At 43.4% G+C, this 22,251-nt stretch overlaps 1 protein-coding gene across 2 annotated transcripts in view; it reads left to right on the forward strand.

Annotated features, from left to right (window-relative positions):
• The window catches only part of RELL2 (RELT like 2), a 134,940-nt gene that overhangs the window by 15,428 nt on the left and 97,261 nt on the right, over nucleotides 1-22,251 (forward strand). The window contains exon 1 of one of the 2 annotated variants that reach the window (XM_077474232.1): nucleotides 3,298-3,471. The exons of the other annotated variant lie outside the window; for it this stretch is intronic. The gene's annotated coding sequence lies outside the window, so the exon portion shown is untranslated. Of the gene's footprint in view, nucleotides 1-3,297; nucleotides 3,472-22,251 lie in introns of those variants that run through there. 2 annotated transcript variants of the gene reach the window in all.

Consider the following 22,251-nt stretch of genomic DNA (forward strand, 5'->3'; position numbering starts at 1 on the left):
TAACCACTAGGGGGCAGTGTATGGGTTAAGTATGTCCTGGGGAGTGTTTCTAACTGTTGGGGGGCGTGGCTACGCGTGACACGTCACTGATCTCTGCTCCCGATCACAAGGAGCAGAGATCAGTGACATTGTCACTAGGCAGAACAGGAAGATGCTTGTTTACATCAGCATCTCCCCGTTCTTCCTCCCCGTGAGGTCATCACAGGTATCCCTGCGGCGATCAAGTCCGCGGGACCCGCAACCCGGCTCACGGAACTTGCCATGCGTGTGTGCGCTGACCGCCTCTTAAAGGGACATGTACAGGTACGTTAGTTTGCCTGTACGAGCCCTTCTGCCGACATGTATCGGTGTGAGGTGGTTGGCAAGCGGTTAAATAATGATTTGGAAAAAATAGGATTTTTATAACAGCTTACCTGTAAAATACTTTTCTCGGAGTTGATCACAGGACACAGAGCCATAGTCATAACTATATGGGTTATATAGGCCACCTTTAGATGATGGGCACTGGCACACCCTAGACAGGAAGTTTACTCCCTATATAACCCCTCCCCATACCGGGAGTACTTCAGTTTTTGTAGCAAAGCAATACACGTGTATACCAGAAAGTGAGGAGGGAACCCTGTGTCCCATGATGTACTCCAAGAAAATGATTTTACAGGTAAGCTGTTATAAAAATCCTATTTTCTTTATCGTACATCACGGGACACAGAGCCATAGTCAAACCTATATGGGATGTCCCAGAGCAATGCTATCTGAGGGGAGGGAGACACAACCAAAATAGGGTGCCGTCAGACCTGAGGACCTATACTGCTAGTGCAGCACACTTCGCCCAACGGCGATACGCTCCTGTCTTTTTACATCCACCTGATCTGGTGAATATATGGACTGAAAACCAAGTTGCGGCCTTGCAGATTTGAGCCATGGAGGCTTGGTGATGCACTGCCCACGAAGCCCTGGTGCAGTGCACTTTGATTTAAAAAGGTGGAACCTTCTTCTTCAAAACGTAAACTTGAACAATTACTTGCAGAATCCACTTAGAAACAGTAGATTTTGATGCTGCCTGTCCTTCGGGCAACACAAACAAAACATCCATTTTCGAATCTGAGCAGTCTCACTACATCAGGAGCATGTATCGATTTTTCTTCCGTGGAACAGGGTTCTGGAAAAAATGAAGGTAGAACAATATCCTGGTTTAGATGAAAACCTGGCAGCACCTTAGGCAGAAAGCTAGGATGAGGACGCAATACCACCTTATCCTTGTGAATAATTAAATATGGCTCTTTACAAGAAAGAGCAGCCAACTCTGATACCCTTCTTGCAGAAGATATGGCAACCAGAAAAACGAACTACCTTGACAAAGGGATCAAGGGATTCTGCCGTATCGTCTCAAAAGGCTGTTTTTGTAAAGCCAACAAAACTAAATTCAGGTCCCAAGGTTTCAAGGGTGACCTAACCGGTGCATTAAGCCGCGTTACCCCCTGTATGAAACTACGGACCAGAGGCTTGGGACTGGAGGAAGCCTGCTGCTTCTGCTGACACAGAGCGAGATCTGAAAAAGCATGGAACAGGTACGTGCTCTTGACAGCCCCCAGTTTGACTTTAGTCATGACAACGGTTATTTAAAGGAGAAAACCCATAAGAACTTAAAAATTCCGTAGGAATCTCCACTTACCTTATCCTGCTGCAGAGTTCTGTGTTAAACCAAACAGACCCAATCTTCACCCCTCATGGAGGACTTTGTTGCAAAACCTTCAAGGACTGGGGCCCCTTTTTATCTGAGATTCCACTCCCTTGGAAAAAAATTGAGGTACTCCGGGTAAGGGGAGGGGTTATATAGGGAGTAAAATTCCTGTGTAGGGTGTGCCAGTGTCCATCACCTAAAGGTGGCCTATATAACCCATATAGTTATGACTATGGCTCTGTTTCTTCAGAACCCAACACTTCTTCAGGTAATGTTGAACTCAATTTCCCCGCTGCGCTCAGTGGTTCCTCCTGCTGACCCCCTATATCACTACACAACAACAATTTGGACAGTGAGAGAAGTATAGTGGTTGTAAACCTTACATATACCCAGTGAAGTGACTGGCCTGGTGATAAACAGGGATGAAACAAAGCCACCCACATAAGTTGTATCTGTTTATCTGCAGTCATCTCTTCTCTAGATTGATTCAATGACCAGAATTTATAAAGCTTGTCTGAGCTGTCAAATAAAAAGAGGGACAGGGAGCTGAAGTTACACTCTGCAGAGCTCAGTCAGGAGAGCATTGAGAGCCGAATGGAGGAAAGAGACTCCCCCTTCACACAGCACACAGGAACAGAGCTGAGACTGTCGGTGTGCCGGTGCTTCCTTCATCACCTTTTTTCTCTTGGTGTCAGGTTATCTTGTGAGAAGTGTTTCATGCAGATAGCAGAGGAAGGAGGCAGCAGACAGATATGACACTTACTGCTCTGAATGGAGACACTGTAGAGGAATATGCTTTGTTCATATTTCATATCTGAGGTTTACAACCACTTTAACTACTTCCCATCCGGCCAATGTACATATACCGTGCAATTGTCATTGAATTTGCCAGAGCGATGAAAGCAGAAAATTGGGCTGGGAAGGAAGGGGGCGAAAGTGCCCTGTATTGTAGTGGTTAATATATATTATATACTTTTTTTTTTTTTTTTCCAGATAGGCTAATGGAAAAAAAAATGAACAGACTCTTCCATCTACCCAAGCGAGGTAGATTTAAGAATACCCGCCGCTGCTTTCAGATTAAACTAATGAGAGGGTGCAGCCAATTTTCTGAATGATAAAAATTTGACATGTCCCTTCAATAGAAGTTAATTAAACAATCTACTTGTGTGAGCCCACGCACTGATCAAAATCCGACTGGCTACTGCTAGAACAGCTGAATTTCGATCAGTGTATGACCGTCTTTCTTTACACTTTAACTTGACAGTACTGTTCTGTCTGCTGACAGCTGTGTGCAAACACGTCTTCATTTAAATTGACAAAGTTCTTCAGTACTATAAAGCAGTCATTAACCAGTCCATCTGTGTGCATGTATTCCGAAGCCATCCCCATTCATACACAATTTCTATTATACCCATAATGTGCCACTTTATTTCTGTTTATCTGTCACTGATACTTAGAGATGGTCACATATTCTTCCCTAAAAGCAGAGGCAATAGACAGATGATGTGTGTTTCCCATGGGCGATAAATGATCTCTCTCAGGCTGGAAGAGACAGGCAGGATCATGGAGGGGGGGGGGGGGGGGGGGAGAGGGAGGGAGGAGGGGTTGTGCTATACGGCCTGCAGCTGCCTCAGTTATTGTGTTTAGCTATCTGACCCTACCAGAGAAATGGGAATTGCTCCAGAGTTTGTATGGAATCTCCTGAAAGCCGGTCCTTGGAACTGTGGATAAGGATGGGTTGCTAGGAGACGGGTGAGGAAGAGAGCCATTGTGCGTGCACAGGTATCCAGGTAAGCACCAGTAACTGGAGATACTATTTTCAGCAGAGCATGATTATTACACACATCCTGTGTTAAGGTCAGGATTAGCTCTGTAGAAACCACTGAGCACGTCAGCGTGTGTAATTGCAGCATGCACCTGAGTGATAAAATACTGAGTGCTTTAAATGAATTAAACAGGATGTGACAATATTAGAAATGCAGTCAAGGTCACACATGGTTTTCAGATACAGTTTCAAGGACATGGAAAATTTCAGTTGTAATTCCAGATAGGAAAATGTTAAAATTGCAGCAAATATTTTTTTTTCGCTCTGCAGCAAATGCTGATCTTGTCAGTTAATAGATACTCAAGTCTGCTGTCACTGCAATGTACAGTAATCCCCTTGGCAGGTGGATCACTTATACCACTTGTCTATACAGACTGGCTAGACTAGTCTAGCTGCTGGTGCTTGCATAAAAATACTGAGATATCTTTAAGGCTCTGTTCACACCTAGGTGTTTTGGGGCTTTTTTCTGCTGTAAGCCTCTGCTGTAAAAACGCCCAAAAAGATAAATCCCATTCATTTCAATGGCCGCTGTTGACATCTGAGCATTTTGTCATCTGAAGCAAAACACCATAGACCTCATACACACTATTCCATTTTCTGCAGCTTTTTGTCTTCAGATTTACCAAAACCATATAATATGAGGTCAAACCTTAAAAGTTTCAATGTGTATGCAATCAGGCAGGTCCTTGCACTACATGGTTTTGGTAAACCTGAAGACAAAAGTCTGCAGAAAATCTCATCGTGTGTATGGGGCTTAACCACTTGCTTACTGGGCACTTAAACCCCCCTCCTGCCCAGACCAATTTTCAGCTTTCAGCGCTGATGCACTTTGAATGACAATTGCGCGGCCATACAACACTGTACCCAAATGAAATTTTTAGCATTTTTTTCCCACAAATAGAGCTTTCTTTTGGTGGTATTTAATTACAGCTGGGAGTTTTATTTTTTGCTAAACAAACAAAAAAAGATGCAAAAAAATAAAAATAAATCATGTTTAATAGTTTGTTATAAAGTTTTGCAAACAGGTCATTTTTCTCCTTCATTGAAGTGCGCTGATGAGGCGGCACTGATAGGCTGCACTGGTGGGCACTGATAGGCTGCATTGGTGGGCACTGATAGGCTGCACTGGTGGGCACTGATAGGCATAGTTAAGGTGGCACTAATAGGCACAGATAAGGTGGCACCGATAGGTACAGATAAGGCAGTACTGATGGGCACAGATAAGGCGGCACTGATAGGTACCACTGATAGATGGGACTGATGGGCACTGATAGGTGGCACTGATAGGTGGCACTGCTGGGCACTGATGGGCGGCACTGATGGGCACTGGTAGATGACACTTATGGGCACGGATATGTGGCACTGTGGGCACTGCTGGGTGGCACTGTGGGCACTGCTGGGTGGCACTATGGGCACTGACGGGGGGGCACTTATTTTTTAATGAGGTGGCACTGGCAGGGGGCAGGTGGGCACTGGCAGGGCTGGCCGTGATCGGGACTGATGTCCCGATCACGGCCGCCGGTGATCGGCTCTTTTTTTTCTCCTCGCGCTGTCAGCACGAGGAGGAATAATAGCCGATTACCGGCTCCGTTGTATCATATGATCAGCTGTCATTGGCTGACAGCTGATCACGTGGTAAGGGGTCGGGATCCATGATCAGGCGAGTCTCATAGACTCGCCGATCACAGAGCGCACCACGCGCGCCCCTCAGGGGGCACGCAGGCCGCTCGTGGACGGGACAACGTCAATAGACGTAGTCCCGGCAAAGGAGGTCCGCGCTGTAGCCGTCATTTGGCTATAGCGCGGGTCTCTACTGGTTAAAGCTCAAAAAAGTACAGGAGCTTCTTTTTTGGCAGATTACAGGCGTTTTCTGCTTTTTACATTGGTGACCTTTTGACCTGTACAAAATCGCGGTAATCGAAAGGTCCTGAGCTATTGGATTGTGGAGGAGGGGAGGGGGGATCTCCGCTAGGTGACGAGAAAACAAACTTGTGAATAACTGCACATTGTAGAGCCAAGGAGTCTAAGGGGTTGATTTACTAAAGGCAATTAGACTTAGCAGTTGTGCCAGAGCTTAGTAAATGTGGTAAAACTTCACTTTGCAAAGAATGCCCAATCACGTGCCAGAAAGAAAAAAAAAAAAACATTTTAGCCTGCACACAATTGGATGATGGAAGTCAGCAGAGTTTCTGCTTATTTACTAAGCTCTGAAGCAACTGCACTTGCAGAGTGCAACTGCCTTTAGTAAATATGTGTCTTCCCACATATATTTATCATGCTTGGCAACATTCTTTGTTTCCAGAGACAACCTACTTCCAAAAAGACAAGTATAATCTGAGGGTTCATTTTTATGGTTACGTCTAGCTGTAGATGGCTCGATGAAAGCAAACAGTGTTCCTAAGCTTGCGATTCTCAAACCATTTCTGCTCTGTGAAAGGGCAATAAAGAGCACTTCTAGCAGTTGGAGGCGCTACTTTCACAGGGAGATTTCCCCTCTTCCTGGAAAATCTTGAATGACGGGTCTTTCACATTGCAATAAGAGGGACAGATCACAAATCACCATTCACTGGCAGCACAGATTGACTGTCATTGGTGCTTCAGAGAGCAATTGCAGATAAGCATCTCTATTACCAACCTATTCTTTACATTTTATTATAATCAAGTGATGGTATGCAATATACATGTACAATTTTTGTAGCTGGAACTATAATTTTGATATTTGCAACTACATGTTTGTTTTGCAGGCTTAAAATGTATCTGTGCAGTGGCTAATGCTGGGTAAAGCTACAGGTTCGTTGAATGGCTACCCCACAAACACACCAAAAATTGCACATGCATACAGGCGTATTGTTTTTTTACACTGGAAAAAGTTGTTCATATGCTTGTAGTAATATTTAAGTGCATTGAGCATACATGGACCCTATTGGCTGCCCTCGCTGTTCAGGGTAAATGTCAACAATGCGTAGCCGTTACTACTGCTGATTACACACTATTGATTACATCTCCTCCTGAATTACGGTAGCCATTCATGCAGGGGATCACATACACAGAATGACCTAGGCCTATTCTGAATAATGCAGGTCATACATGGTCGAATTTGGAACAAATTTTCTTTTCAAAATGAGAAAGTTTTTTTTTTTTTGTGATCCAATGATGCCACCATTGATTTTCGAAATTCGGCCGACCAAGCCTTCCCTTTTTTACCTCATGTTGCTACACAAAATAATTTTCGTGACCGAGAATCTTCTTTTCTCTCTGTAAATTTTATTTTCTTATTACATTTCTTGCAAGATTCTCCTATCATTGATTAGAATATCGTTTGTTTTTCCCAAAATTTCCAACATGTCCGATTCCTCAAATTTGATTTCCGCACTAATGGTGCGAAATTCATACGAAAATTCTTGGATACGATTTTTGAAAGAAAATTCTTTCAAAATTCGAACCGTGTATGGCCGGCATAAGTCATATGAATGCAGCACATTCTAAAAATGACCTCAGCTGATCCTGAAAGGTGGGGCCATTCTGCGAAGGCACTGTGGAATGACTCATTCAGGAGGAGACGCATCATTTATGACCCATTCAGGGCAAGATGTAAACATCAATAATGTGTAATCAGTGGCAATGGTGGGGCTGGCTACACATTGTTGATATACACCAGTGGTCTCCAAACTGTGGCCCAGCAGATGCGGCCCTTTTCTTGCTTTTATGAAGCTCGTGGGCACTATTTCATCCACTGATACCTCCAATGGGGCATAATTCCCCCCACTGACACCAATGAAGGGGCATAATTCCTCCTAATGACACCAATGATGGGAATAATTCCTTCCAATGACACCAGCAATGGTACCCAATGACATGAATGATGGGGCATAATTCCTCCCACTGACACCAAAGATGAGGCACAATTACACCCACTAAAACAAATGATGGGGCATTATTTTTTCCTACAAATGTTGAGACCTTTTTTTTACTACCAATGGCCACAGTCTGGCCCTCCCAAAGTGTAAAGGTCAGTAAAACTGGTCCTTTGTTTATAAGTTTTGGAGCCCCTTGATACACTATACATGATGGCCCCTTAGCAGAAGCAACAGGCAATAGAGTCCCTGTACACATGTAAAAATTAGCACAAACATGTACACATTTACAGCTTAAAACACTGCTCATATGCAGGAGCTTGAACGCAGAATTTTCTGGTTTTGCAAAACAGACTAGTGCACATGGGCCAATAGCATACACTGCTGCTCTGTTTTGATCCCTTTAAATTACAGGTCCCTATGGAGTAGCCTGGGAGGAAATAGAATTTAGTATAACCAATGGGGAAGCAGTGGCTTTTCTGTATACAGCCACCCATACAGGTGAATGGACACTTTTGTGCACAGGGAAATATGTCATATACTCATGCACAGGTAAACACCAATGTGGAAGCCATCAGCATTTACAAGCAGCCAGCCATGTACAACAATTCACTTGTATGGGCGGCTGTATGCAGCACCGCTGCTCCCCGTACACAGTAAAGCATCAGAAATGTTATGCTACAAGACGAAGAATATAAATTTCCCTGTTCATTAGGCCTTACTTAATCACTTGCCTCCTGGGCCAATTCTGATATTTCTCACATGCATCTAAAAATCTGCATTTTTTGCTAGACTCCCAAACAATATATGTTTTCGGAAAGCAAAGACCATGGAGAAAAAAATGGTGGGTGTTGCAATTTGCAGCAGTATATCAAATGCAAACTTTTAAGAAAAAATAGTTAATGAATTTTAGTGCACACAACACACAATATAATGTTACCAATATTTTTAAGATTTTAGTAAATAGATACCTGTAATGCCACACTCTAAAATTGTGCACACCCGTGACATTATGACAAATTTCAGTACATTAATTTATCCATAGGTGATGCTTTAAAAGCCTTTACCGGTTACCACTTTATAGTTACACAGGGGGTATGGTGGTAGAATTATTGTTCCTGTTCCCACTATTTGTGGTGATACCTCTCATGTCTAGTACGATCACAATTTACATATGCATGGGGATGGGGATGCTCTCTACTTTTTATTTATTATTATTATTTTATTTTATTTTTTGTGCTTGAACTTTATTGCTGCCATAAGGAATAAACAACATCCCTTGTGCTAGCATGGGCCATGAAAGGTTCTCTTTATAGAGAGACCTGGGGTCACAACACTCCTCTGGCCTCTATCGCAGCTGATCAAACCAAGATCAGTTAGATTGGCTGCATCACAAACCAGTAACAGCTTGTAAGCAATCAAATTGAAACTGGAAGTAACCAAATCCTCGTCACTTCTGATATCTGATGTCACGGGGGGGGGGACAATGGAAGTGCTTCTGCATTGGTTCCGGGCTCTCCAGTTGGACTGGAGTGCCCAGCTGACACTGCAAGGGGGGGGGGGGGGGCTATTCAACTGCTGTAAGCCCCTGTACACACGGTCGGAGATTTCGACAACCAAATCCGTCGGATTTTGTCCGTCGGATTTTGTCGATCGGATCTTGTCCGAAACTGTTGCATACACGCGGTCAGACTAAGTTGTCGAAAAATCCGATCATTCAGAACGTGATGACGTAATTTCGTTACGATGGGACTACGTTCAGGCTAGTAGCCAATAGCTTTGATGTAGGAATTTGATCTGAGCATGCGTGGCACTTGGTCCGATCAAAATGCTCTACACATGATCAGATTAGGTCCGATCGGCCCAGTTGGTCGGGAAATATTTCCAACATGTTGGAAAATTGGGTCCGATGGAGATTCGGACAGAATCAGTCCGATGCATACCACACAAAGTCAGATTATCCGACGACACGGTCCGAAAAGACGCATTCCGACGGATTCTCCGACCGTGTGTACACGGCATAAGAGTGATTGGGCGGGTGTAGAGCCGCTCGGATCACTTTTACCAGAAAGCCCATCACCTGCTTTACAAAAAGCAATACCAAGATCATGGCTGCAGCATTGACCCTGATATTACAGCAGGTAGAGGCCATACGTCAGTTATATTTTTTGTTCAGTCAGTGGGTTAAACAAAAAAAAGTTACACGATTCCCTCATCCACACATTCGATGGGGATGCGAGAATCCTCCCTGCTGTATCGTTGTATTCTGACAGCTGGACTCCCCCACTGTCATAATACACTAATCAGCTCTACAGTCTATTTGCTGCATGCACTGATCAAGCAACAATTTACCAAAAAGTCAGTTCACAAGAAGTCAATAAATAGATCGACTTCTCATGAACAGGAACAGCCATATATATATGGAAATTATTTTAATCCATGAATGGGCAGCTTTACTGTCTAATTGTATGTAATCCATACAATCTAGCAAATGGGTCTACCCAAACAACCCATTCAAATTCTTCTATATTGGGTAAGCTCTCGCACTGTATAGTCAATTTAAGGATGGCTACACACAGGCCAAATATCTGTCGGTACTGGCAACAGGAACCGGTCGACATTCGGTCTGCCTGTACAACTGTGTTTCTGACAGAAGCTAACTTTTGTCGAAGGAATATGCTGGAAGTCCAACATTCGACCAGCGCGCACAGCTTGCTCAATGGCTGCGAGCGCTGATCAATGTGTTCTGGCTGGGGGGAGGGGAGATCATCACACCAACCTCGCTTGTTTTGGTAAAGTGATCTTTCAGGTTTTTTTTTAAATAAATAAAAACTTCTGATGCATACCAGGCTTAAAGGCAAGTTTATTATCAGATTGGAATCTGTTTGGCCAGCTGTGGTTTAGCAGTCTGGGAACTGGTTAAGGAATGAACTCTTTGTGACACTGGGACCTTATGTCAACAGTTGTGCATTAAAAAAATTAAGCATTGACAGCATGGTCACAAGAAAAGAAATAGACAGATCTGTAAAAAAATTCAATAAATAGAAACGTCACATTAAAAATGACTTTAGTAAACCTTACTATAATGACACAATATTGGCACTGACTGAAAATATACTCCAGTTTGCCTTTAATTGACACATTCAGTAAAAGTGGAAAGCAGTCGGACCATTTTCTAGGTGAAGAGTTAAATTACTACACTAGGCATTTGTCTTTATTCTTAGATGAATGCTGCTCACATTTCATTCAAGGAAGCAGAATGTGTGTGCAATTATCTCTGCATTGTTCAGATCAATTGTTAAATGTTTCCTGCCATTATTATTATCATGGGTGTTTGTTCAATTATTTATAAATCATACACATATTCTCATAATTGATGGATCAGGGTTGAGAAACCATCCATAAGTACAAATATGAAGAGATACAGAAAGTACGGATAAGAGTTTTTTTCTGATGCAATTCAGCCAAAGTTTATTATATCTAAAAAGGTCACACAACAACACCCTAATATAATTTGAAAAACCTTCTAGGTAACCCTAATGCTGCTTTCACACTGAGGAGCATTACAGGCGCTATACCGCTAAAAATAGCGCCGGCAAGATGCCCGTAAAGAGCCTCTCCTCTCTCTCCAGTGTGAAAGCCCGAGGGATTTCACACTGGAGCGGTGCGCTGGCAGCACTCTAAAAAAAGTCTTACAAACAGCATCTTTGAGGTGCTGTAAGAGCTGCAGTGTATACACCGTTCCCATAGCACCCCTGCCCATTGAAATCAATGGGCAGCGCCACCAAAGTGCCGGCAAAGCGCCACTGTAGCAGCACTTTGTGGGCCCTTTTTTCTGGTGCTTTTAACCCTTTTCCGTCCATTAGCGGGGGTTAAAAGCACCTGCTAGCAGCTGAACAGGACAGCAAAAATGACAGTAAAGTGCCACTAAAAATAGCGGCATTTTACCGCCGACTCCCCCAATGCCCTAGTGTGAAAGTAGCTTAATGCCCTGTACACACAATAGGATTTTACCAACAAAAGTTGGATGTGAGCCTGTTGTCAGACGGTCCGACTGTGTGTATGCTCTATAGAATTTGTTGTCAGAATTTCCACCAACAAATGTTTGAGAGCAGGTTCTCAAATTTTCTGACAACAAAGCGTGTTGTCGGAAATTCCAATCATGTGTACACATGTCCGATGCACAAAAGTCCACGCCTGCTCGAAATCAAGCAGAAGAGCCGCACTGGCTTTTAAACTTAATTTTTCTCGGCTCGTCGTACGTGTTGTAGGTCACCACGTTCTTGACGTTCGGAATTTCTGACAACATTTGTGTGACCATGTGTATGCAAGACAAGTTTGAGCCAACAACCTTCGGAAAAAAAAAACACAGTTTTGTGGTTGGAAAATCCTATTGTGTGTACAGGGCATAAGTCTTTCCTAGGGCTCAACAATTATAGCTTCTTAAAGCAGCATCTGCCTAAAGCCTCCCTTATACTGTGTCCAACCTCTGCCCACTATCTGGACTACTCATTTATGCACACTTGGAACCCATTCAAGATGCCTAACTCCCTTTGGGGGGTCTTTGCCTACATGCCACTGATAACATTCATCCAATCTCTCTCCTTTATAACATCCTACTAACCCACACTTTTCTGCAGCATCCATTTTATAGTAGGGAGTGGGAACATGTATTGGGCCTTTCTATTTTAGAAAAAGATTGGGAAAATGCATTCCTCATGAGCTTTAAAAACGTAGGCCCCAGAAGATTTTAACCTCTTCCTGACCAGAGCACTTTTTACAATTTGGCACTGCGTCACTTTAACGGATAATTGCGCGGTCATGCAATGCTATACCCAAACCCATTTGTGTCCTTTTTTTTCCACAAATAGAGCTTTCTTTTGGTGGTATTTGATCACCTCTGCAGTTTTTATTTTTTGCACTATAAACAAAAAAACAACAATTTAGAAAAAAAATATATATTTTTTCAATTTTTGCTATAATGAAGATCCCCAAATAAAAAAAAAACAGCAAAATTCTTGATGAGTTTAGGCCAACATATATTCTTCTACATATTTTTGGTAAAAAAAAAAAAATCGCAATAAACGTATATGGATTAGTTTGCACAAAGGTTATAGCATCTACAAACTACAGGAAATATTTATGGCATTTTTATTATTATTATAATTTTTTACTAGTAATGACGGTGATCTGTGATTTTTAGCGGTAATTCGACATTGCGATGGACAGATCAGACAGTTTTGACACATCAGCCCCTGGATGACGTAAGCTATTACGAAACGTGCAGGGCGGAGAGACGCACTGACGTCAACTTGTGCTCCATGCGCTTACCCAGAAGGACGGGCTGTCTGTTTTGTGTTCCGGCTGGCACATCAGACTGTTTCAGCAGACTGTTTTGCTTTCTGAAACTTTTTATCATGTAAGTGCAATATAATCTTTTTAATAAATGAGTTTTTATGGTTTTACACTATGGAGCACTTTATATTTTCCATTCATTATGATATCCACGGGTGTCCTAATAGTTTGTGAAGTGGATGTTACTAGCCTGTCACCATGCTTTTGGTCCTTTGGAAGCTAAGCCAATATTTCACACGTCTCATTTGATCCTCCGTCATAGGGGATCATAGCTTTCTGGTAAGAGTAAATTTCTGCTGGTTTGGTGGTGGAGTTCACACATCTTGTTGGATCTCGAGTACGGGGATGACTTTCTTCACGTGTTATGGACTTTATTTCACTGTTTAATTTCATTTTATCTTTGATTTGATTACATTTTTATGCACTTATGCTATTGTGTATAATTTGTGTCATTTGATTATTTCAGTTATAGGCACATATGTGATTTTTGAATTGTCACATTTCACAAGATATTTCACACTATGTGATTCATGGGTGGTTTACACATGTGATAGTGTTTATTTAGTTTTTTAATCACATGGTTAGCACGATTCTATAGTTTTTTTTTCTGCAATAAGCGTATATTGATTGGTTTGCACAAAGGTTATAGCATCTACAAACTACAGGAAAGATTTATGGCATTTTTATTATTATTATTATTTTTTACTAGTAATGGTGGTGATCTGCGATTTTTAGCTGTACTTCGACATTGCGATGGACAGATCAGACACTTTTGACACATTTTTGGGACCATTGACATTTATACAGTGATCAGTGCTATAAATATGCACTGATTACTGTGTAAATGTCACTGGTAGGGAAGGGATTAACACTAGGGGGCGATCAAGGGGTTAAATGTGTGTTTCCTCAGTGTGTTCTAACTATATGGGGATGGCACTGACAGGGGGAGGATACATGTCGTTCCTACTTAGTAGGAACAAACGATATGTCTCCTCTCCCCTGACAGAACAAGGATTTGTGTGTTTAGCAGCAAAAATTTAATTTCTAAAGAAAAAGAAGAACGAGTCAAATCACATTTAAAATAAACTTGTGGTTGAATGCACACGGCACACAGATATTGAACATAAAATGCCATGGGGTCCCCCCCCATTCCATAACAGTGATTTGAAGGGAAACCCCATGCCAAAATGTTTTGAAAACCCCCCCCCCCCCAGAATCCACACCAGACCCTTATCCGGGCATGCAGCCTGGCAGGTCAGGATAGAAGGGGGGGGAGCGAGTGCCCTCCCCATCCTTGTAAACCATACCAGACCACATGCCCCCCTGCCCCACAGCACCTTAACATGGGGACAAGGGCCTCTTCCCGACAACCCTGGGCTGTGGTTTTCAGGGTCTGCAGACGGGGCGGCTTATCGGAAATCTGTAAGTCCCCAGAATCCCCCCCATGTGAATGAGTATCGAGTACATCGTACTTCTACCTATTCACCAAAAAATTAGCAAAAAGTAAAAAACACAAGAAACAGTTTTTGACAAATCGTTTATTAAAAATAAAAAAAAATAGTGTCCCTCAATATAAATTCATCATCAATCACACTGCACGCTGAAACGTACAAATGAAAACGCTCCGCTTTCTGGGCAGCATAATTGACGATGGATTTACATCGAGGGACACTATTATTTATTTTTATTATAATAAAGATAATGTACAGAGGGAAAAACAAAACAAAAAACTGTCTCTTGCGTTTATTCATTTTTGCCATTTTTTTGGTGAATGGGTAGGGGTACTATGTACCTGTCACATGGGGTGGGGCCTGGACCTGGGCCCCCCCTTGTTAAAGGGGCTTCCAGATTCCAATAAGCCCCCCTCCCGAAGACCCCAAGAACCACTGCCCAGGGTTGTCGGGAAGAGGCCCTTGTCCCCATCAACATGGGAACAAGGTGCTTTGGGGAGAGAGAGGGGCTAGAGCCCCCCGACTCGCCCCAATCTGTATACAGATTGTTTGAGCTTTGAGGTGAACACCCTAATGCAATAGGCTGCACACACCTATTTAACACATTTCCAGTCTGGCTATAATGCCCCTTTACTGGAAGCTGGCATAGTTTTGTATGTGTAGTATGTTTGTACAATCCCAATTGTTTCAGAAATGTTGGGGAACATATTAAATTTCCAGTGTCTAGTAACTGTCAATCTTACTGATAAGAGGATGTGAACTACTATTATCCTCAGAGAGTGAGGAATGGTGTTGATGTCCAAATTTAATATAGCTAATCCTGGCATAAGAGCAATTAATAATTCAAATGAAGCCCAGATACTTGTCAAACTTATACACGTCCAGCGAATATGATAGAGGTTGCCAATTTGTCCACATCCTCTCCAGCAAGCAGGCTGGTACCAGTGTAAAGCTGTTTTACCAAAGATTTACAAAACGGTGGAGTTGTATGTTGCTATCAAGACACATCCATTTTGAGGGTGTAAATTGGGTTCCCAAGTCTCTTTCCCATTTTTTATAGGGAGGAGGCTTGAATAAGGTTGTTTTATCCTTTAGATTGTAAAAGAAAGAAATTGCTTTTGTACTTTTATTTGTGTTTTTATAATATTACCACATATTTTTATCAAGCTTAATGTCCAACCTTGAATTACTCATTAAATATTGTGAGATTTGAATATACACTGTATAAACTCAATTTGTAGTGTAAATAAATAGTAATGGTGTAAGTAAACTAAAAACAGATAAAGGGATTGGGAGTGAGATTAAACGTGTACTTAGTGATGGAATTGATTGTAATTCCTGCCAGGTGCTCGTTGAAGCACCTATCATAAACATTTGAGATGCTGTTAATTTTTGTGTAGTATTACAATTGTAAAAATCTTTACCTGAAATTTGACATTTCTCTATTTTGCACCATAGCGATATAGTGTTTAGGTCAAAACCTTTTGGCTCAGTAAAGTAGCAATATAGTAATCTCGTACATCAATATATCCCTTCCTGTTTGATCAGGCTAGCATTTGGACACCTTGCTTTTTTACTTTGCTATCTGAAGTAGTTTACTATAGATCGTAAAGCAGTAAAATAAGAGGCAGCCAATGATATGGGCAAAGTTCTGTGTAAGTACATAAATTGAGGGAGTACTAGTCTATTGGACCAAGATAATTTGTGTTTTAAAAGCTGAGTCAGTTCTCTTATTCAGAAAGGATAAATAGTTTAAAAGAGAAGTGTGGGATTAAAAAAAAACAAAACAACTTTACTTACTTAGTTGGATGCAGCATTGGTCCCCCGCCACCTCCGCCACCTCAAAAGCAAGAACTGAGCAATAAAAGACCACTGATCGCCCAGCTCTTTGCTCTGCCCCTCCAGCACTCACTGAATCTCTGGGCTGTGGAGAGGGTGGGAGTGATTGGCTCAAGCTGTCAGCAGCGTGCTGAAAGACTGAGCCAGCTGCCAGACCAGGCATCTGTGTGGATCCTGACATTAAAGCTGGGTTTTTGTCCAGAGTCTGGACGGGCTGAGTGACATCAGTCGATAGCGGACTTTAGCCAAAGAGCTTCGGCTCTACTTCTCCTTTAAAAAAGTGAGCTATAGGATTTGTAAGCATAATGCTTAGATATGCAATACCAGTCTTCTTCCAAACATAGAGATATGTTGATAGGCATTGTCTGGTTAAGGAGTCTATACCCAAATTTAACATGCCCCCTTGACTTTATATTATGATATGGCATCAAAGTGGAATTCTAGTGAAAGACTGGGAGACTTCCCCATCATCAGAATACACTGATCAGTGCTGCCAGCTATAGCTGGGGTGCGCTGATCATGTGAACATTTTCCAACCAGCCTGTCCATACATAAATTCAAATTTGGCCAGTCCCTGCTTAAAGCGGGAGTCCACCGGGACTCCGCGTTTTTTTTTTTTTTTTAAAAGCCAGCAGCTACAAATACTGCAGCTGCTGACTTTTAAATAGTGACACTTACCTGTCCAGCGCGCCCGCGATGTCGGCACCCGAAGCCGATCGCTCGCTCGGCTGCCGGGTCCCGCCGCCATCTTGGTTATGGGAATCAGGAAATGGAGCCTTTCGGCTTCATTTCCCGGTTCCCTACTGCGCATGCGCGAGCCGCGTGGCGCAATCCGGACGGTCCCCGCTGCCTCTGGGAGCTGTGTGTTTCCCAGCAGGCAGCGGGGCACTTGCTGAAGGGGGCGGGCGCTTGCGGAAAGGGGCGTAACGTACGCCCCGTTCCGCAGAGAGCTAGCCCGGAAGTGGGTGCAGTTACCTGGATTATCCAGGTAACTGCACCCCCCTCCCCCCTGAAAGGTGCCGATTGTGGCGCCGGAGGGGGGGGGATTCCGATGAGCGGAGGTCCATTTTAGGGTGGACCTCCGCTTTAACCGACAAATTTCAATCCATGTATGGACGTCTTAAGTTCTTGTCTAAGTTGTGTTAATGAATTATTCAATACAGACTACACTTGGGTCTTGGTTTAGATTCAAGTATGTGAATTCCAGATATAATTTGGTCTATGCATCGTGACCTCTTCCTCTTAGCTCCTGCACTCCATTTTATAAGAACACCATGCATAAACAGTATGATTTATGGGCGTTCCACAATACAAATAGATCTGAGACCATAGAAGAGTTACGTTGAAAAAATGTAGTGATGAATAATGTCAATGAATGTGAATTTGGTTACCCTTTGAAGTGCAATGTGTGATGTGAACGTAAAATATATTATTATATATGTAAAGCGCTGCTTAACCACTACAATACAGGGCACTTTCACCCCCTTCCTTCCCAGCCCAATTTTCAGCTTTCAGCGCTCTAGCGCTTTCAGTGACAATTGCGCGGTCATGCTACACTGTACCCAAATGAAATTGTTATCATTTTGTTCGCACAAATAGAGCTTTATTTTGGTGTTATTTATTCACGACTCCGTTTTTTTTTTTAAAAATAGCCGAAATTTGGAAAAAAAACAATATTTTCTTTTTTCTATTTGAAAAGAAATCCAATAAAATCAAATTTTGTCATAAATTTAAGCCAAAATGTATTCTGCTACATGTTTTTGGTAAAAAAAATTCCGTTAAGTGTATAATAATTGGTTTGTGTGATCACGGACATATGTACGCAAATGATCATGTACATATGTGTGCAGGTGATCACGTACATATGTGTGCAGATAATCATTGGGACATGTGATTTTAGTGGGACATATGTGGGGGACATGTTTTTATTATTAGGGACATGTGTTTTTATTATTTGGGGACATGTATGTTTTGGGGACATGTGTGTTTTGGGGACATATGTGGGGACTGTGTTTGTACTGTGTGGTGTGTTGTGTGTTTACACTACACTGATGATCAGTGAGTAAAAAGCTGTAAAAAGCAGCCCATACTCACTGATCATCAGCCGGCTGCAGCGTTTTGCTCTCCTCTCCTCAGCGGTGACTTCCGTGTGAGGAGAGGAGAGCCGATTGCCTAGCAACCGGCTGTTTGTTTACATCACATGACGGCCGTGATTGGACACGGCCGTCATGTGATCAGGAGGGCCAATCACAGAGCCCTCCTGCCGATCTGAGATGTGCCGTGTCCGGGTGACACGAGCACATCGGGATCGCGCCGCTGCGCGAGCGCGCGATCCCGCTACTCATGAAGGACGTTCCTGAACGGCCTATCAGGAGTAGACGGCTCCCACCCGGCCGTATATCTGCATTGGCCGGGTGGGAAGTGGTTAAATTAACGGCACTATATAAGTAGCCATAGCAATAAAGTGTCCATTTGTCTATTCTAGTAATTGTACTGACAAAAATAATAGAATTGGGAAGCGCAGATCCAGGAGGTGGCAAGGAATCAATTGGAGATGGAATCCATGTGAAATTGAAAACAGTTTATTGTTAATAAAACATGTAGCCAATACACAGTACAAATGGCAAAATTTGTCAGAATGGCCAAACTCACTGTAATAGTGCCAGCAATGGAGGCAAAAGGTGGTGAGGAAATGGCTGTCCCGCTTCCGTGAGGGCTGTGGACAGAGGGGGTTGCAGACTAAAAATGGGAAACCTGAAAACACTTTCCAACTATATCATAAAATAAACAGGGGCTGCAGTGTTAAAAACAGTTGCAGACATTTCATGGCCCCTCCCGAGGGGAGGATGCCATTTGTAGAGATGAGTAGGCTTTCCAGAGCTTAAGGGAGACCCTTTTAGCTCTTTTTTGGGGGTGTTTCAACCCCCTCTTCTGACCATAGCACGATGCACAAAGCAGAGGTACTACCAGAAGAAATCGCATCCACTGCTTGAGCAATAGTTCAGCCATAGCCGCTGCTATTAATGCTCAGCCTGATGCAAATATTAAATGTGTCAAATAGGAAATGCCTGTATCACCAAAACTTCTTTGATGCTTTTCTTTGCTCGTATGTCTCTCCAACAATTTTGCAGCCAGCATAAATGGATTATTTTTATTTTTTTATAAAAACACACTCCCGCATTGGAGGATGCCAACTTTGCGATAAGCCCCGCCCCCACCATCACATTGCGCCCCTCCTTTCTCTTTTAAAAACGTTTTCCCCGCGCAAGCACGGCCCTCCGATCCGACGGGATTGGCTGAGTGAAGGAGGGATGGTGTGGAGGAGAGAAGGTACGTGCTCCATAGAGCTCCCAGTGGTGACACTTAGGCATGACAGCATTTACTTTAAAGGAGACATTTCATAAGAAAATTTTAAAACTTTATGGCCTTAATACCAAAAGTACTGGATCCCGGGTCCAGCTCTCTAAAAAGAGAAGCGTTGCAGGCAAAACCTTGTTTCTTCGGATACGAGGCTCCTTTACCATTCAATTCGGCCTAAAAGACACTTTGAATGGATCCGGCTGCATAGCTAGCCCCAGCAAGGATTGTTCCAGTGGAGCTCAGCACAGCACATCTTCACTCGTGACCAACACCTTAGACACTGGCAAAAAAAACCTAAGTACTCCCAGTAGTGGGGGGGTTATATAGGGAGGCAACTTCCTGTTTAGGGTGTGCCAGTGCCCAGCACCTGAAGGTGGACTATAACCCACATAGTAATTACTATGGCCCTGTGTCCCTTGATGTACGATTAAAGAAAGAACCTTACTTAACCACTTAAGCCCTGGACCATTTTGCAGGCCAAAGACCAGAGCACTTTTTGCGATTCGGCACTGCGTCACTTTAACTGAAAATTGCGCAGTCATGCAAAGTGGTTCCCAAACAAAATTGACGTCCTTTTTTTCCCACAAATTTCTTTTTTGCGCTTTAAATAAAAAAGGAGTGTCAATTTTGAAAAAAACTTATTATTTTTTACATTTTGCTATAATAAATATCCCCCAAAAATATATAAAAAGAGAAAAGAAAAAATTAGCCCATGGGACTTTAAATGAGTTGATCATAGAGGTCATAAAAAGTGAGTAGAGTAAATTAATTAGAATTTATTAAGATTCCAAAGACATAAGCAAAAATGAGCAAAGCGGATTGGCCTTTAGTAAATAAATCCCTTTGATTCTCTATTATAAAGCTACTTACCTGTCTAGGGGTCCAGAGTAGTGATGGACGAACTTCAGACGGGACGTTTCGCGAACACGATCCGCGAATGTGCCCAAATATTCGTGAACTGCAGGTTCCCGGCGGACCCCATTCACTTTAATGGCAGGCGAACCTTAAAAACCTCCAGGTCATATTTTCAGCCACAAAATACTAGCTGTGCACACATAGTCCCACAACATGGACACTGACATACCAGAAGTATTAAGTGAATCTGGGATCGACAGCGACAAGCATTCTTTTTTTATCCGTGAAATTTTGTCAATTCAGGAGCGCATGAAGGCCATGGAGGAGAGGCAAGGTCAGGCCAGGCTATGAAGGGGGTGCAGGAGATGATCAGTGCCACAGTCAGGGCAGCCCAGTCCTGTGCCAGTGTCCCAGTGTGCCAACCTGTGCTTGAGCCCCTGACCCCTCCCTCTGCCTGGCCCTTACCCCCACCTATGCAGGGCTCCACTGCGGTGGCCTGGAGGTGCCAGTCCAGTGCTGATCCTCAGCCATGGTGCTGGCACTGCCTGCTGATTGGCTTCTCCGCTGCTATCTTCCTCACTGACACCAGCACTGAGATAGAACACTGACACCAGCACCGCTAAAGATACTGAGCACTGACACCAGCACCGAGATAGAGAGCACTGACACCAGCAACGAGATAGAGAGCACTGACACCAGCAACGAGATAGAGAGCACTGACAGCAGCACCGAGATAGAGAGCACTGACACCAGCACCGAGATAGAGAGCACTGACACCAGCACCATGATAGAGAGCACTGATACCAGCACCGTGATAGAGAGCACTGATACCAGCACCGAGATAGAGAGCACTGACACCAGCACCGAGATAGAGAGCACTGACACCAGCACTGACACCAGCAACTTGCTTCAGGACCCAAAAATATGACACCGCTCAACCTCTTCAAGCAGGAGGGTATGGGCATATAGTACGGTGTGCTTTTTTTGTACAAGTGAGCCAAAGGCCGCGTACACACGAGAGGACTGTATGGCCAACTTAGTCCGTCAGACAATCCGACAGACAGTCCGTCCTACTTTTGAATGAACGGACTTGACCACACACGATGAACAAACAGTCCGTTGAAAGCTTGCGCGATGACGTGTACAGCACGTACGACGGGACTAGAAATCGGAAGTCCAATACACAGCAATGCAACCTTTCGCCGTGTAAATCCTTTCTGAGCATGCGCCATACTTAGTCCGTCCAACTAGCCTACTCACGAGCGGACTGTCCGCTGAAACCAAAGTTGGACGGACAATATTACGGAAATTCCGAAATACTTAGTCCGCCAGACTGCACGCTGAAAAAGTCCGCTGAAGCCCACACACGAGCGGACTGTCCTCTGAAATGTGTTTCGGCGGACTAAGTTGGACGGACAGTCCTCTCGTGTGTACGCGGCTAAAGGTAGAAAGAAGGTCCATGTGCTAGATTATATAAATCGTTTATAGAGTTATGCATATACATGGTCTACTGGTCACATGTGTTGAATTCCTCCGAGATCCATGCCTCATTTTATAAATGTGAGGTTGTCGTAAGCTAGGTGAGTGCGCTTATCGGTCATGATCCCCCCTGCTGCGCTGAACGTCCTTTCGGACAGGACACTGGACGAGGGGCAAGCCAACAGTTCCATTGCAAATTGTGCAAGCTCTGGCCAGAGGTCAAGCCTGCCCACCCAGTAGTCCAGGGGTTCATCACTTCTCAGAGCGTCCACATCGGCCGTTAACCCGATGTATTCGGACACCTGTCGGTCTAGGCATTCCCTGATGCTGGATCCGGATGACACCTGTCGATGGGTTGGCTGAAAGAATGATCTCATATCAGAAGTGACCAACACATCTTCAAAACTCTTTCTCTGGGAGTGGGAATTCCTCTGCCAGCGCACGCAGAATGCAGCATTTCTCAAAGCAAGGCCTGTAAGTGCTCCATTCTGACAGCCCTCTGTGATGGTGGTAACATTTCCGACATTTTGTGTTTGTACCGGGAGTCTAAGT

Source organism: Lithobates pipiens, unplaced genomic scaffold (genome assembly GCF_037356315.1).
Source record: "Lithobates pipiens isolate NorthernLeopardFrog02 unplaced genomic scaffold, aLitPip1_a1.2 Scaffold_8, whole genome shotgun sequence".
In the NCBI taxonomy this organism is placed as follows: Eukaryota; Metazoa; Chordata; class Amphibia; order Anura; family Ranidae; genus Lithobates; species Lithobates pipiens.